The following is an 18036-nucleotide window of genomic DNA, read 5'->3' on the forward strand; positions in this document are numbered from 1 at the left end:
TCACAAAACTTAAGATTATCAGGAGAGGCCATGCTCTCGATCCCACCACTCTTGCAAACGCGGTTGGTGGGGACGACAGACAGGGCCTTCTTGGCAGTAGCACCCTGTCTGTGGAACTCTCTCCCTAAGGATATCAGGTTGGCCACCTCCCTCCTGTCCTTTAGAAGACAACTGAACACCTGGCTCTGGGGCCAGGCGTTCGATTAGAGGCCAGCGGCAATAGGAAAAGGAAATTTGGATTTTGCGATATAGATTCTCCCGGCTCGGCTTGGTTTTACTGGCACGTTAATCTATTAATTTATTGTTAAATTTTACTGATGATGATGTATAATGTTTTAAAATGATTTTATTGTGAATTGTAATTTTTATGGTATTTATGCTGTTACTATCCTCTGATGCTCATGTGAGACCGCGCTGAGTCCCCTTTGTGGGGAGAAGGGCGGGATATAAATATATGAAAGAAAGATGAAAGAGGAAGAAAGTGCACCTATCACAATGTTTTCCTCGCAAGATTTGTTCAGAAGCCATTGCCACTTCTCTGAAGATGACAGAGTGATTTGCCCAAGGTCAACCAGTGGGTTTTATGTCTGAATGGGGATTCAAACCCTAGTCAATGCTCAAACCTATGCAGGCTTAGCTTAATTTCGGATATGGCTTACTGAGAACCTTGTTCCTCATTTACCTGTGTGCAGAGCCCAAATCTGGCACAAACATAAAAGAAACTGGTCAAGGAGCTGTGGTGGGGCAATGGGTTAAACCCTTGTGCTGCTGAACTGCTGACCTGATGGTTGGCAGTTTGAACTCACGGGATGGGATGGGATGAGCCCTAGCTTCTGCCAACCTAGCAGTTTGAAAACATGCAAATGTGAATAGATAAATAGATACTGCTTTGGTGGGCAAAGAGACACTTCAAGCAGTCTTGCTGGCCACACGACCAGGAGGTGACAACACAAGCTCCTCAGCTTGAAAATGGAGAAAAACACCTCTGAGAACTGCCTCCAGAAGCCGGAAATGAAAGGAGAAGCCTTTGCCTTGTCTGTGTTTGTGTGTCCCATTTTATGTGATTGTAAGGCATACTGTAAATGCTGTAATCCGCTCCCCTAGGGGAAACGGGCAGAATATAAATAAAGTGTGTTGTTGTTGTTGTTGTTGTTGTTGTTGTTGTTATTATTATTATTATTATTATTATTATTATTATTATTATTATTAAGGGACATCTATGCTGAGGGACATAGCACACACTTTCTATGCAGTTCAATCCTTGGCGTTTTCAGGTAGACTGCAGAAAGGCAAAGCTCTCTCTGAAACCCACAAAAACCAAACCCTGTTAGTTTAACAATAATCGGTAGGAGCAAATAGCTTCTAATGCTTCTGGGTTGCATTTTTATCATGTTTAGAGGAATCCCAGAGGGATGTGGCTGACCACTAATGGAAAGGCAATCCTGGACAAGACAGCTCTTTGCTCTGATGCAGCCAAGCCCTTCTTATGTTCTTGCAGAAGTGTCTTGCGCACTAATAATAATACTGTCACCTGACAGCAGTCATTGCCTCAGGTTTACAGCAGAAAGAGGGAAAGGATGTAGGTCTACTATATCAGCTATGTTTAAAAGCCATTTCCAAGAAATCCCCTTTTGCATCAGTTACTGCCCGGCAGCAATTCCATTATTAGGCTACAGCAGAGGAAAAGCCGGGTTGCTGTGAGTTTTCCAGGTTGTATGGCCATGTTCTAGAAACGTTCTCTCCTGATATTTTGCCCACATCTATGCCAGGCATCCTCAGAGGTCGTGAGGTCTGCTGGAAACTGAGCAAGTGAGGTTTATGTCTGTGAAATGTCCAGGGTGGGAGAAAGAACTCTTGTCTGCTTGAAGCAAGAGTGAATGTTGCAGTTGGCCACCTTGATTAGTATTTAATGGCCTTGTAGCTGGTTGCTGCCTGGGGGATTCTTTGTTGGGAGGTGTTAGCTGGCCCTGATTGTTTCTTGTCTGGAATTCCCCTGGTTTCATTTTTTTAGTGTTGCTCTTTATTTACTGTCCTGATTTTAGAGGTTTGTTTTTTAATACTGGTAGCCAGACTTTGTTCATTTTAATGGCTTCCTCCTTTCAGTTGAAATTGTCCACATGCTTGTGGATTTCAATGGCTTCTCTGTGTAGTCTGGCATGGTGGTTGTTAGAGTGGTCCAACATTTCTGTGCTATCAAATAATATGCTGTGTCCAGGTTGGTTCATCAGATACTCCGCTATGGCTGACTTCACTGGTTGAAAGAGAAAGCCGTTTCATACCACATAATAATAGCACCAAGATTGCACTTTAACTACATGTTATGGAATTGTGTGATTTATAGTTGGGTGAAGGAGTGGAGCCGTGTCTCAGAATTCTAAATATACATCCCCAAACTGCAAATCCCAGCATTCCAGAGGATGTCACCATGCAGTTAAAGTGGAAACATCGTGCTATAATTGTGTACAGACAGCTCTCCATATCTGCAAATTTGATTAATATATTCTCTTTAGGAATTGCTAGGTCCTCTAACATGACTCTATAGCCAACTTTCACTGGAGGACTTAGAGCAGCGTTTCTCAACCTGGGGGTCGGGACCCCTGGGGGGGGGGTCGCGAGGGGGTGTCAGAGGGGTCGCTGAAGACCATCAGAAAACATTGTATTTTCTGTTGGTTATGGGGGTTCTGCGTGGAAAGTTTGGTCCAATTCTATCATTGGTGGGGTTCAGAATGTTATTTCATTGTGGGTGAACTATAAATCCCAACAACTACAACTCCCAAATGGCAAGGTCTATTTTCTCCAAACTCTACCAGTGCTTACATATGGGCATATTGAGTATTTGTGCCATGTTTGATCCATTGCTTGAGTCCACAGTGTTCTCTGGATGTAGGTGAACTACAACTCCAAAACCTCAAGGTCAATGTCACCAGACCTTCCCAGTATTTTCTCTTGGTCATGGGAGTTCTGTGTGCCATGTTTGATTCAATTCCATCACTGATGGAGTTCAGAAGGCTCTTTGATTTAAGGTGAACTATAAATCCCAGCAACTCCAGCATTACCAAATGACAAAATCAATTACCCCCAATCCTACCAATATTCAAATTTTGGGCGTATTGGGTATTTGTGCCAAATTTGGTCCAGTGACTGAAAATACATCCTGCATATTAGATATTTACATTACAATTCATAACAGTAGCAAAATTATAGTTATGAAGTAGCAACGAAACTAACGTTATGGTTGGGGGTCACCACAACATGAGGACCTGTACTAAGGGGTCGCGGCATTAGGAAGGTTGAGAACCACTGACTTAGAGAATCCTTAGCATAGTATTCTCAGGTAAAAAGAATAGGCTTTTTATTTGCATTTTTTTCCCATTTTTGTGGGGGTCCTGCACTTACAACCTCAGCAAATGTAGACGATCTGGAGAGATAGAAAGCAAGACCACTCTTATGACTCTGCCAAGATACCAACAACACATGGTTCCACCTCTCTTGGGAACTGTTTTTTATATCCCAGCTGTTTGTCATAAGGAGTTTGCCATTAAAAACTAGTTTCTGACTTTGCTGCCTTCTCCATCACCCTCCCAATCCAATTTCATCTGTACCTTTCCGCTTATAAGCCCGAGGGCAAAGACAGCCTTGTTATTGAGCTTTATAAATTGCCCAGAGAGCCTTGATTCCGGATGAAGAAAGTGACATATATATATAAAAGAAATGCTACGCATTAAAACGTTTATGAAGAAATGTAGGCCTTCTGATTCAAGGCCACTGTGCCACTTCATTGCAATACTTTTTTATTTGTAATGCTTCGTTTGTTCTATTGCACCCATGTGCACGTTTAACCTAGATACCTTCTCATTCCTTTGTAGCCAAAGCGAAACTCAGCATCTCTCTGATGATCTCACATGGAATCCTCACTCGTTATTGTAAGCACTTGGCACTTGATCATTTGAAGTAATTAATTATTATTTTATCACTCACAGTTAGTAAAATACAATTGTATTGTAGTCCGGGGAAAGGAGATGTGTACAAATGGAGATGCCATAGCTCCAGGGGTGACCGCCGCCCACTTAGCTTCCCAAAACTGGAAATCAAATTAAAAGAACACATTTTTTATGTTGAAAAGGTACAGGGCATGAGAATAATTTTAAAGTCAATTACTGCTCCTTGAGGCTTTGTAAGTGGTAATTCATTTCTTCTTGTTAAAACAAATTAGTGAATGTCTGATCTAGAAGGAGCCTGGTATTTCCAATGATACTTTGTGGGCCACTGACTATTTATTTACCATATTTGTATCTTGCCTTTCTCACCTCAGAGGTGACTCAAGGTGGCCTTACAACAGGCAGAAATTCAATGCCATACATACATTTATCAAATAAACAATTACAATTAAAACCAAACAATTAAAACATAAATTTTTAAGACAGAAGCACTGGCAAAGCATTCTGGGTTCAACCAAAACAGGAGAAACGGATCTGGCTGGTGATCTTTGCCTTCGTTAAATCCCGGTTAGATTACTGCAATGCACTCAATATGGGGCTACCTTTGAAGATTGTTTTGGAATCTTTGAAAAGCAGAGATTTGCAGCTAGAGCAGGAACCCTCAAGTCCTGCCTGGAGGCCAATTGCAGTCCGTGTTCAATTTTCCACCAGCCTGCAGCCTCTCATAAAAATCAATAATATGCGGCCCGCCAGCACTGTTGACCACAGTAAAAAACACACACATAGAAAAAAAGCTATTTTATACTTTACCAGGATGATAAAAACCACAGTTTTGAATATGCACTGATTCTTTTCAATCTATGTATAAATTATTATTTTGTTTCCCAACTGACTATGAAACCAGGTCTCATAAACCTAACAAATTAAATATTAAAATCAAATCCAGTCTGGTAACCCATTTTTCCATTTTGTATTTTTAATCTGAGTCTAAAATTGAAATAGTGAAAAACATGGCCTTTTTGATATCAGATTCAAAATTAAATACCATGTTTTTGTTTTTATTTTTGATGGTTAATTAAAAAACGAAAGATTACATGTTTCTTATCCTTCAAGAAAATCCCAGGAATTTAGAAGAGGTCCACATACAGACTGGTTGGTCCCGAGGTTTCTGCCTCCATCGTCCACACTTGCTGCTTTGTGTTGGGATTTTGCAGCCCCGAGATGGACAATGTAGGACATCCGCCACAAATTTCGGCTTAAAAAAACCCTTAAGATATGAACATGCAAAAATGCGAACCATTGTATAACTTCCATTCCTGGGTTTATAAACTGCAGGCCATCTGTGAAGACAGAGTGTTGTTCCTGGGTTATACATGTCTGTTTCTCATTGCTCTTATTGATAAAAGATGCACATTGTCAACTAGGGGGCCAAACAAAATGTGCCATCCACACATTTCATTGAGTTTCTGGTACACAAACAAAGTTTTTGTGTTCTGAGAAACTGTCACCTTCTTTTTAGGAACCATCCAATCAGGAACAGACATCTAAAACCTGGGAACAAACCCAGATTAAAAAAATCCTATGATTTCCGAGTGTAGAGACATATAAGCATTCGAAGGTGCAGATTTTCAGCTCAGATCCAAGATATTCCCGCACCTGAAAATCTTATATTTTTTGCCATTTGTAGTGATTGCTTCCACATATACAGAAAATGACGTTTGGCCACTCTCCTGTTTGCTGCAGGAGCCCCTGGGATAAAGGTAGTGTCTGGACAGGCCCTCTGGCAACTTCTCTTTTCCCTTCTGTTCCTTTCTCCTCCCTTTCCCTCCCCAGGCCTTCCCATTTCTTCAAAAGGCCATCTGACATAAGAAGGTACTTTGCTCCCTTGGTCAATTAACATCCAGCGATTAAAGCTCCACATCCTACCAGGCCTTAATCTCCAAAGCCTCAATGAGCTGATTTGCTCCCCTGGCTAATTAGTTTGCTAATGAGGACTAAAAGGGGAAAATTGCACCTTCTTCTCCTGAGGAATAATCTCTCCACTTATCCACTCCATCTGTGGTCCCCTTTTGGGGAGGTGTGCATAGTGATCACCCTAAGATCCTAAGAGAGAGAGAGAGATCAGCTAAGGAACAGGTTGCATAGAGTTGCTGATGGAAATGGGAACAGCAAAGGGACTACAGCTGTGGCCATTACAGACTGTTCGATCTCTCTGTTCCTTGGCAGAAGGCATCCCATTGCTCAAGGCAAATTGGATATCCAACTGGGCGAATCAGCAGGAATGTGTGTTGCGTTCATGTGGAATGCCCAAAGCCCTTTTTTCCAGCCAGCTGTCAATGCTCTCCAAAGAGCAACTCTTTCCATCCTTTGCCACCCTTCTGAGAAGGGAATGGCAGGGCATGGTCTCAGTCTCACCTCCAGCAATTGCAGGTGTGTCTGTGTGTGCGGGGAGGGGGATCTCAGCCACAAGGCTTCAGCTGCCAATGTGACAGACAGACAAGATCGAATGTGCGTCAGTCAGGCGGTGCTGTGACGACAATGAGAGCAAAGCAAATTTGGGGTGGGTGGGAGGGGGGAGGAGCTGTTGAAACGCCTCTCGATCATCCTGTCCCCTCTGCACCACACCTGAAGAAGGGGAGCAAGGGGCAAACTTGTGGACAACCCACTAAATGCAAAACTCTCTTCTCCTGCACTTGAGCAAACGAAACCAAACCAAACAAAAAGGGAAAACTAGCCTCTTTGTCTGCTCCTCTGAAGTACTTAGAAACAGCCTTGTTAGGAATGCCTTTGGGCCTCTATCCCTGGAGATGAGGGCTGAGGTATGGGAGCAAACACACAACTATTGCATTTTCACATGAGAGAACAAACAAATAAGCTAGTTCTCTTCCCATTGCAAAACAAAAGAAATCTTCTTTCACAAGATTCTCCCTGTATTTGAATGTCTGGAAGTCTTACAGAAAAATTATTCTGTAGGGAAGTGACATTTTTCTGTTGGAGGTTCACCTCATTCAGTTTCCAACTATTGTGAATCCCATTTGGGGAACAAGGTGTGGTATAAATCAAACAAAGAGATACATTATAGTGATTTCTGCGTAGGGAACAAAGGGATTTTGTGCATAAAAATCCCAAATGTTTTGCTCAGCAAAGTAATTCATTTGAAATATTTCAGATAGCCATAGGGGAAAACTGCACCAAATTCTGTCTGATCTATTATTCTTCTGATAAGTTTTCCAGCCAGGCCCGTAGCCAAGATTTTGTTTCGGGGGGGGGGGTGAGTTCAGTTCGGGGGGGGGGCTCAGTTTGGTTCGGGAGGGGGCTGAGTCTGAGTGAAAGAGGGTCTACCCTAGCAAACCTTTTGTATCGTTACCCCAATACCCCCATGCATATGGGATATATTGAGTATAGTGATCAGAACATGATATGAATAAACATAGCAGTTTAAATAATGCACCAGTAAGGCCTTCTCACGGACCACCATGAGAATTTCGGGGGGGGGGGGGACTGAAGCCCCCCAAGCCCCCCCCCCCCCCCCCCCCGGCTACATGCCTGTTTCCAGCTATTGAAAAACCCGATGTTTTTGACTGGGAATGAAGAAGACAGTAAGAAATATTATTTTTCTCTCTAGTTTGGGGCTAATGGGAGTTGTAGTGCCATTCTCCAAATCTGGAGAAGTCTGGGTTGGAGAGAAGCCCTACTGCAAGGCAGAGTACTAAAAAGCTAAACTTATCTTCCAGAAATAACCAAATATATGGAATCTGTTGTGGTACCTTTGTTGTTCTACGAAGTCTACAAGACCAGACATTCCCTGGCTTTTGAATTTCTCTGTTGCTTCCTCCCTCCTCACCCTTTTCTTCTGTTGTTTACATAGTGTCACATTTTATATTGCTCCTTTTGACAGGGAGCTGTCTTCTTGTATGTGATAAAATACAATTTCACTTACTGATTCTATTGCAGATAGATTACATATTCCCAATGGAATCAGTGGAGATCAGGATTTTGATTCTGACTTAGTCCTAATGTGACCCTAAGAGGAGAAGAGTGGTTACTCATCCTCATCCTTCACTTTACCACCTGCCAAATGGGAATTTGTTGTTTTGTGCTTTTGTGTTATTTCTGACTTATGGAGACCATAAGGTGAATGGATTGTCGTGCTTTCTGGAGGTTAAGAGCATGTGACTCACCCAAGGTCTTTATGGCTGAACAGAACATTGAAATCTGGTCCCCAGAATCGTAGTCCAATGCTCCAACCACTACATCATCCTGGCTTCAAAAAGCTTAATTTACAGTGTGTTACTTATTTGTTCTATTCTTTACTGTAAGTTAGTCTCTGGGGAGGTGCTGTGTTAGTGCGCTTGACAATGTTGTCGCACACATATACAGTGTTCCCTCACTACTTCGCAGTTCGCTTTTTGTGGACTTGCTGTTTTGTGGGTTTTTGCCTCCCAGTTTATGAATGGTTGCCATTACCCAGAACACCATTCTAATCCCGCCTCCTGGCAACGATGGAGAGAGGCAGCCAATCAAGAGACATTGCAAAGCAAAGCAGAGATAGCTAGCAAAAAAAAAAAAAAAGGATGTGTGGTGCCTTTAACTCTCTCCTCACTTCTGCCTCACCCTTAGAACTCAATACACATATATACCATCCCTACTTTACGGATTTTCACTTTTCGCGGGTGGTCCTGGAACGTAACACCCACGATAAGTGAGAGAACACTGTACAACTTTATTAATTCACTTATAATCTTGCCCCTCGAGACCATATGGGTTATAGTGGTGAATCAAAAATTAGTTCCACAATAACCCTGTAAAACAGGAAACACTACAAAGGTCACTCGTGAAATTTCAAGTTTGAAGAGGGATTTGATGTTCCTGGTCCAAGTGTAGAGTTTGCAAATATTAATATTATTGGACTCTACCCCATAGAATCCACTATGGATATTGGCTACTGTTGTTGTGAGATTCTGGAAACTACAAGAGGGAAAACAAAGTCTTCTTGATCCAGGGCATTGCACTACTCTATACGTCACTCGGGTTTCTATGAATAGATTGCTCAGCTGTCCAAGCAAGAAGGCTTAGGTGTTTCTCCTTGGCATGTTGGCTAGACCTCCCTATGGCCTCTTGTGCCCTATCCAGATGCATTTGCAAAGGTTACTACCCACCCACCCTATTCTGAATACACTCTTAACAATGCACTGGGCTATCCTCCCTGGCATTGGGGACCAGCAAGCCCACTCGATCACCTGGTATTCCCAAGTGTGGGTGTTATCCTCCCTGGCATTGGGGACCAGCAAGCCCACTCGATCACCTGGTATTCCCAAGTGTGGGTGTTATCCTCCCTGGCATTGGGGACCAGCAAGCCCACTCGATCACCTGGTATTCCCAAGTGTGGGTGTTATCCTCCCTGGCATTGGGGACCAGCAAGCTCACTCAATCACCTGGTATTCCCAAGCGTGGGTGTCAGCCTTTTAAAAACAGTTGCTACTGCCAGAACAATGCTCTAGCGAGTTCCTTTTTCTTCAAGGTGCACAAGAAAGGCCTATCAGGCGTGGGGAAGGGGGAGGAGAACTGAGAGGGCTGGAACACAGCCCACACGCCTCGTATTAATAGCACCGGAGCAATCAGTGCTTAAAATAGGCTGCAAGGAGCAAAGAGGCGGGTCTCGGGTGACAGCAACCTATTCTGGAGATGAGCAACGGTGACGCAACAACAATTAAAAAGCTTGCCTTTAGAAACACGTACATCTACCGGGGCACCTCCATCAGAACTGCCAGTGGACACCCACGGTGAGGTTCAGACCCTCCAGATTGGGTAGTTGCCGGGTAGGAAATTACATGAGGAAGACAATCTGGGGAAGGAGACTGGTTAAAGTACGGCAATATATGGGGTCACCTGGAGAGAACTGCAGCACATGGGTTTTGCGATGATTCAGCCACCTATCACACAGACATGCATAAGGAGATTAGTGTGAGTTTGTACATATGTGCACATGAGGTTTCCAGGTCACTCAGCTGGCCCTGGATGCCACCTTTAAGTCTAAAGATGTCTTGCTTTCCTTCCTTAAAAGGATCTCTCGTTTCATTTGGGGACAGAGCACTTGCTCTCTAGGAAGAAGGTCCCAAGTTCAATCCTCAACATTTCTAGTTAAAGGGATGCGGTAGCAACTGATAAGCGGGGGAAATATTTCAGTCTGCTTTAAACTCTGGAGAGTTATTGCCTGTTTGAGTAGATTTTTTATTTCATGTCAGGAGCAACTTAAGAAACTGCATGTCGCTTCTGGTGTGAGAGATTTGGCCATCTGCAAGGACGTTGCCTAGGGGATGCCCGGATGTTTTGATGTTTTATCATCGTTGTGGGAGGCTTCTCTCATGTCCCCGCATGGGGAGCTGGAGCTGAAAGAGGGAGCTCATCCGCACTCTCCCCAGTTTTGAACCTCCAACCTTCAATCGGTCTTCAATCCTGCCGGAACAAGGGTTTAACCCATTGTGCCATGAGGGGCTCCATTTGCGTAGATAGTATACATATATGTCTTGATATCACATATCAACTTATGGCAACCTCATGAATTTAATAGAGTGTTTTAAGGCAAGGAATACCCAGAGGAGGTTCTGTCAGCTTCTTTCATTGAAATTAGGCCCAAATCTGCTAAAAGGTGATTTTTTTCTCAAGATGGGGGGGGGGGGGGGGGAGGGGAATCACCCAGGCCATTTAATTTCCATATCCACCCACAAGCAACTCAATCAAAACCATTAAATATTACTTTAAAGCAAATATTATACACACCAAAATTTATCGAGCTATTCAGGGTGATGAAACTAGCAGGGAATTTAATCTAGTCTGCCAGAGGCCACTAACATATTTGTGCTCACTACTCTAATTGTTTCTTTCCTTCCTAGAAACTCTCAGCTGAAGGCTTGTGAACTGCCACTCACAGCTTTGAATTGTCCAGCATTAGACTACCACTCCAAAAGCGGAAGTTGTAACGCAATGACAGAGACCGGCCGTCCAAGATTGCTGTCTGTCAAGATCGCTCAATGCAGGAATTTGCATTCCATCCAAATTCATGGGATTTGAGTGCTTATATTTTATAGACTCTTCACAGCTCGTGCTATCATTTTGTTGCAGCGTGCCTTCAAATTATTTCCAACTTGTGGCAACCCTAACGCCATATCATAAGATTTTCTTGGTAAGCCTGGTTCCAATGAGAGCGCCTTTGCATTTCTCTGAGACTGAGGCCCCTTTTACACTGTCATATAAAATCCAGATTATCTGAACTGGGTTATATGGCAGTGTAGACTCAGAAAATCCTTTTCAAAGCAGATAATGTGGGTTATATTCTTTGATAATCTGGATCATACGGCAGTGTAGAAGGGTCCTGAATTTATTATTATTTATTTATTTACAGTATTTCTATACTGCCTTTCTCACCCGTAAGGGACTCAAAGCGGTTTACACATAAGTGGCAAAACTTCAATGCCATACATTGGACACTGACGCGATGCCAATCCATAACAACCACAATAATAAAACCACGATTAAACATAAATCATAATTAGACAATACATAAGCAATCATTAAAACAATAAATAATAAAAACAGTCTCACCAGTCGTATTGTCATTCTAGTCCATGTCGTTTAAACTCTACAAACATCTACTGTCCGAAGACCTGGTCCCAAAGTCATGATTTTAATTTCTTTCTGAAAGCCAGGAGGAAGGGAGCAGATCTTACCTCATTTGGGAGTGTGTTCCATAGGCGAGGGGCCACCGCCGAGAAGATCCTGTCTCTCGTCCCCGCCAGACACATTTGCGCAATTGACAGGAGCGAGAGCAGGGTCTCCCCGGATGATCTTAGACTACGAGATGGGACGTAGGGGCGGATGCGTTAGGACAAGTAAGCTGGGCCAGAACCGTATAGAGCTTTATAGGTCAAAACCAGCACTTTGAAGGAGTGATTAACCCAAGGTGACCCAATGTGTTTTCATGACTGAGCCAGGAAACCAAACCCTGGTCTCCATAGTCATAGTCCAACACTCAAACCATTACAGCAGTGGTTTCCAACCTTTTTTTTTTTACCATAACCACTTGGCCAGGAACCATTTTGATCAAGGACCACTTTGACCAGGACCACTTCCCATCATTACTACTACCAAAAGGGTTACGAATCAGTTTTTGGTCAACTTTAGATTAGGTTTGATTATCTGGGGTGCTAATTCAGAAATTGCATTGGATAGACCACATCAGCTCTAGTTGCTGATACAGAATATATTTCATCCAGTAGTTGCCATCTGCTCACCCACAGAAAACCATATTTAATAATCTAGAGCTGATGCAATAGCAATAATCTTTCAAGGGTAGTCAGCCTCTCCCTTTCCAACATCCCCATTGCCTCAGCTCTATAAGAGGGTTTCGCAAGACCAGTCACTGTTGTTGTCACATGTTTTCAAGGCAACAGTAAAGTAATGGTGACGCCACGGACCATATTTTCATTCTTGGGGACAACTGGTGGTCCACAGATCACAGGTTGGGAACTACTGCACTACAGCCGCCCAAGGTTGCTGTCCTATTATTTTTATCCTATTATTATTATTATTATTATTATTATTATTATTATTATTATTATTATTATTGCATCCCGTCTTTTCCCAGATACTGGGGTTCCAGGTCGCCTGCAGAATATTAAAACCAAAACAATGTAAAAACATACAAAATAGAAGTAAAACACAATTAAATAATATATAGATTACCTAGCTATGAATCAAGGGTCTGGAGAACAAGCCCTATGAGGAGCAGCTTAAGGAGCTGGGCATGTTTAGCCTGAAGAAGAGAAGGCTGAGAGGGGATATGATAGCTATGTATAAATATGTGAGAGGAAGCCACAGGGAGGAGGGAGCAAGCTTGTTTTCTGCTTCCCTGGAGACTAGGACATGGAACAATGACTTCAAACTACAAGAGAGGAGATTCCATCTGAACATGAGGAAGAACTTTGTGACTGTGAAAGCCGTTCATCAGTGGAACTCTCTGCCCCGGAGTGTGGTGGAGGCTCCTTCTTTGGAAGCTTTTAAACAGAGGCTGGATGGCCATTTGTCAGGGGTGATTTGAATGCAATATTCCTGCTTCTTGGCAGGGGGTTGGACTGGATGGCCCATGAGGTCTCTTCCAACTCTTTGATTCTATGATTCTATGATTCTATAAATAAAAGACAGGATGGAAATACAGAAGAACAACACGCCATTAAAAACCCATTGCAATAAATAGATGTGGGGGCTAGTAAAAGTTTCCTGGGAGTTTCAGGAGCTTAAGATGGGGTTTAAGGTTGCATGTAGCTTGCAAGCTAAACTTTCACCGCTTTCTGCTTGACGAAATCTTTAGTTGAAAGGAACAGGGAGCTGGGGAAAGACCTTTGTCTGAGACCTTGGAAAAGCTGCTGTCAGCCAGGGAACCCAGCACGCAGCCAAATGGATGAAGGGACTGACTCAGCATAAGATTGCTTTCATATGCTCATATTTAAGCCTTTTATTTTTTTTTCCAAATACATTTTTAGACACTAGGCATAAACTCACCCAGTCTTTTACACTCTGCCTTTTATTTTGCTCTCTGCCACCACCGTCCTGAATCTATAGCTGTGACTACTGCAAACAATAAAATTAATTCTTGTTTTCCTGCATGCACTTACACACACGCGCATGCACAGAAAAGAAAATTTGGATTAAGAACATTTGCTTGAGAACATTTCCACCCACTCCATTTATTTCATCTTTCGAACCAGGCTAGCTGTGAGCCTTTCATCTGACTCAGCATGTCACCCTCCCCAAAGCTGCAGACCCCCTGATGTGTTTGACTAAAATTCCCATACACGCCTGGCCATTTACACGGGAGGGGGACATTTTGGAGCTGGAGCCGGACACATCTGGAAGGCATCTCTAGAAGAAGGCGGCAATGCATTGAACACAAAGTGCTTATATCTCTATTAGATTTATTTACACAGATAACATCAGATTGTTGCCTGTTAAAGGCATAGATCTCAAAGGATCACAAAAGAGTTTGGGGACGCTTGCTTTGCACTACTCCAAAGAGTTACCCCTAGTTCAATCAAAGATGTCTCATTTGCTTCAAGTGTTCCAAAGGACAGTACAGTGGGGTCTCGCTTATCCGATCTTCGCTTATCCAACATTCCACCTTATCCAACGCTCTTATCCAACACCAGGGGCGGCTCAACCCATTACGCAAAGGCGCTCTTGGGGGAAAACAGACCTTGACATATGCGAGTTGTAGTTACTGGGATGTATAGTTCACCTACAATCAAAGAGCATTCTGAACTCCACCAATGATGGAATTGAACCAAATATGGCACACAGAACTCCCACAATGAACAAATATATATCAGTGATTGGTTTGGGGGGGGGGGGCAAAATACTGTTTGCTTACCGTTGAAAATTACTTAGGGCCACCTCTGTCCAACACCCCCTTTTCCTCCAGCATTTCCCCTTCAATTAAAGGAGCTCTCCCCAACTCTCTCTCCATTCCCAATAAGTGAAAAAGGGAAGACAAGGAGGAGGAGGAGGGAAGAAAGGGGGGAAAGAGGCAGGATCGGAAGGTGAAGCATTCTCCCTCCTTCCCTTTGTGATTTCCATGCTCTTCTTCCGCATCCGGGTACTTCTTCTGGGCTGCTCTAGCCGCAAGCATTGGCATTGCCTTGCCTGGGGGTTGGAACCCCTGGGGGGTCATGAGGGAGTGTCAGAGGGGTCGCCAAAGACCATCAGAAAACGTAGTATTTTCTGTTGGTCATGAGGTATTGTGTCCAAATTGCTCTCTGGATATAGGTGAACTACAACTCCAGAACTCAAGGTCAATGCTCAGCAAACCCTTCCAGTATTTTCTATTGGTCATTGGAGTTCTGTGTGCCAAGTTTGGTTTAATTCCATCGTTGGTGGAGTTCAGAGTGCTCTTTGATTGCAGGTGAACTACAAATCCCAGCAACTACAACTCCCAAGTGACAAAATCAATGCCCCTCCAACCCCACCAGTATTCAAATTAGAGCTTATTAGGTATTTGGTCCAGTGAATGAAAATCCATCCTGCATATCGGATACTGACATGACAATTCATAACAGTAGCAAAATGACAGTTATGAAGTAGCAACAAATATAATGTTATGGTTGGGGGTCACCACCACATGAGGAACTGCATTAAGGGGTCATAGCATTAGGAAGGTTGAAAAACACTGGATTGGAGCCAAAACTAATGGACTGAAATTACAGGAGAAAAGATTCCAGCTAAATATTAAGAAGATATTTTTATTGTAAGAGCTGTTCAATAGTGGGATAGATTGCTTTGGAGGATGTTGGGCTCTCCATTTGTGGAAGCCTCTAAACAGGATGGGCCTCTTTAGTCCAACCCCCTTCATGCAGGGGGTTGGACTAGATGGCCCTTGTGGTCCATAGGATTCTATATAGTCAGTCACTGAATCTGATTGGAATGACAATGCTACTTGATAAGTAGAAGACAGTAGGATAAAAAGGAAGGCCATAGCAAATTTATTTAGACAAGGATGCCATGGCTTTGCATTTGGAAGATATGAGCAGTGTAACTGATAATGGGAATTTTGCGGTTGTCTCATTCACAGGATCACCATATATCAAAGTCAGCATGACAGCAGATAACTGCAGCATGGCCAAAAAGGATATCTTAGAAATTCAGATCAGTTCTGATCTGATTCAAAACTGCACTAAGTTGGAACTGGGAGGCTCTCTCACACAATAAATAAAGATAAATATTTAAATATACAAAGAGTCGCTTCACATTTACTTTTGAAAATGATTATCAAATATGGTAAAATGGAATTAGTGGTGGCTGCAAATCATGCCCTGCAATGTGCCAAATTCAATGGCCTAAAAGAGAGGTGCCAGTTCAAACAACAAGTTCTCCCTGTTTCAATGGCTTTTGCCAGTTTGCTACTGAAATGAGATTTGCCAGTAAATTTCAGTGGTAAGATAGAAGTGGGAGCGTACAAAGGCTAGTTTAAAGCAGAAGCTCTTTCATACTCTGCAGTGACAGCACTATGATTCCACTTTCGCTGCTATGGCTGCACCATATGCTATCCTGAGCTTTACAGTTTAGTGAAGCATTAACACTTTCTGGTTGAGAAGTCTAAACATCCTGCTTCCTGGCAGGGGGTTGAATTGGATGGCCCACAAAGTCTCTTCCAACTCTATAATTCTATGATTCTATGTCCCCCTCAAAACTGCAAATCTCTGAATTCCATTTATTTATTATTTATTATCTACAGCTTTTATATTCCGCCCTTCTCACCCTGCAGGGGACTCAGGGCGGATTACAGTGTACACATATATGGCAAACATTCAATGCCAATTTTGACATACAACATATACAGACATAGACCAAGGCTATTTAACTTTTTCTGGCCATCGGGGAGCAGTCGCTTTCATCATCCATCTGCAATGCTGATGAAGCACTTCCGTATTCCCGCATGATTCCCCGCTGGGATGCTTTGCTGGAGTCTTCTTTATGGCCTCATAAATCAGTTAATTTAGCCTCCCCACACTTTTTAAGGTGGTACCTTGTTTTCCTACTTGACAGATGCAACTGTCTTTCGGGTTGCAAAGGTCGACAACAGGCTACACATAATTGGTTGGAAACCCACTCCAACCCGGGCTGGCTTCGAACTCAGGACCTTATGTGGTTAAAATGCAATCATAGTGCTATAACTGCATAGAATAGCGTTTCTCAACCTGGGGGTCGTGACCCCGGGGGGGGGGTCATGAAGGCGTTTTCAGAGGGGTCACCAAAGACCATCAGAAAACACATATTTCTAATGGTCTTAGGAACTCCTTTGGCAGAGAAGGCTGAAGATCTCTCCAGCTGTCCTTCTCTTCCTTTTTGGAAACAGATGGAGAACCCTCCCACCAAAAGCCCTCCTCCTCAGCCAAAAGGAGGGCTATTTCTGAGACTCCAAGCAAGAAGGGGAAAGCAGGCGTGGTCAGCAAATGGCAGCATAGTACACATGTGTGGGCGAGGGAGAGCATGTGAGGCTACAACTCCCAAATGCCAAGCTCTGTTTTCCCCAAACTCCACTAGTGTTCAAATTTGGGCATATTGACTATTCGTGCCAAGTTTGGTCCAGATTCATCATTGTTTCTCCCCTAAATCACTGTCAATTCCTCCCAAACCCCTCCAGTATTTTCTGTTGGTCATGGAGTTTCTGTGTGCCAAGTTTGGTCCAGGTCAGTCATTTGTGGGGGTCTCTATGGTCTGTGGAAGTCGGAGCTAAATTGAATAAAGGCACTGCATCATCCGTTGTCCATACTCCCCCAAAAATATTGTTTTTGAGATTAACCACTATAACAAAAATTAAACGCCACAGCTTGGGCAGGGTGGTCAAACAATCCCACCTCTGCCACCAAATCAAGGGATGATAAAGTATTATAAATGACCGATGTTATTGGTAGATATGGCTGCCACCACCTCAGTTTTATTGGTCTGAGGAACCAAAGGTGTGAATGTGTTTTAGGTTAATGTATGTTTAAGTTCTTGGTTCTTCTATGGCTTCTTCACTGGCTGACTGGACTTCAAATGGGTTTGACAGACTGAAACTGACATTAGTTAAAAGTGAACTAGAAAAGGTTTATTAAACTTCAAACAAATATCTACTCATAGAATGAGCAGTACAGAAGCGTAATTCAGTTGTAGAGACAGTTGGGTTAAACAGATAGTTCTACTGACAATAAAGCTTTTAAAACTGTGAGTTTCCTTAAACACACTGTTCTATTCTTAGAAACAGTATCACTTAGAGAACAGACTCCTATCTGTCTCACCCACAGGGCAATAAGCTCACTTAAACTTCTCCTAAGTCTAAGCAGACAAAGCTCTCTTTTACTGGTCCTCTCAACACAGTAAAACCCTAGCCTTTGTCTCAACCTTATTCCCTATCCTTAAGGCTCACTTTAAAGCTTTCTTTCCTGTCAGAACTCTATCTAGCTTCCTCTCCTAAAAATCCCTTCCTTCTGTGTCTGATGTCAAGACACTTCTCCCCCTGTCAAAAGCTGACAGCCTCTTTCCCTCTCTCAACCGACTCCTCCCCTAA

The 18036-nt window shown here is 43.0% G+C and overlaps 1 protein-coding gene across 3 annotated transcripts in view; it reads right to left on the reverse strand.

The window, feature by feature from the left end:
- LOC132778218 (inactive phospholipase C-like protein 2) overlaps positions 1 to 18036 on the reverse strand; it is a 64018-nt gene that overhangs the window by 37263 nt on the left and 8719 nt on the right. Inside the window, exon 1 of one of the 3 annotated variants that reach the window (XM_060780961.2) lies at positions 9678 to 9750. The exons of the other annotated variants lie outside the window; for them this stretch is intronic. The gene's annotated coding sequence lies outside the window, so the exon portion shown is untranslated. Of the gene's footprint in view, positions 1 to 9677; positions 9751 to 18036 lie in introns of those variants that run through there. 3 annotated transcript variants of the gene reach the window in all.

This window comes from Anolis sagrei, chromosome 6, assembly GCF_037176765.1.
Source record: "Anolis sagrei isolate rAnoSag1 chromosome 6, rAnoSag1.mat, whole genome shotgun sequence".
NCBI lineage: Eukaryota > Metazoa > Chordata > Lepidosauria > Squamata > Dactyloidae > Anolis > Anolis sagrei.